Here is a 565-nt window from a genome sequence, read left to right on the forward strand (position 1 = left end):
GGCCTTTCAGTCCCTGTACACGCACACGGGTGTGTGTGCACGCGTGTACAGATACATGGATGTACGCGCCTGTGTGTGCACGTGGAGGTGTGCATAGGTATGTGGAACACACGCAGATGCGTGGACACACACACACGCGTGCAGGGAAAGATTCACACACATGCACAGACCTGTGGGTGCACATGTGGGCACAGCAGCAGCTGTAAATACACACACACAGATGCACACGCACACACACACATGCAGATACACACACATCAACGCAGACACACGCCCCCCCCCCCAGCTGGTTGCACACAGGTGCGCACACACACACACACACACAGACCCCCACAGTGCTGCTGCAGCAGCCCCAGATCCCTCACTGTGCCCCCCGCTCTCTGGGGGCTGCTGGGGTGGGCTCTGGTGGCACCACTGGGATGCCACTTCATGGTGGCACATCCAAGGGGACATTCCAGACACTTCCCTGGCTGGGAAGCATGTCACACAGGCTGGCCCTGGGGGGGGTGCAGAGAGCAGCGGCATCCTGCCCTCTGGGGGGGGTGGGCTGGGGGTCCCTCCAGCG

The sequence above is a fragment of the Chaetura pelagica genome, unplaced genomic scaffold (genome assembly GCF_000747805.2).
Source record: "Chaetura pelagica isolate M959 unplaced genomic scaffold, ChaPel_1.0 scaffold1317, whole genome shotgun sequence".
NCBI classification, from domain to species: Eukaryota; Metazoa; Chordata; class Aves; order Apodiformes; family Apodidae; genus Chaetura; species Chaetura pelagica.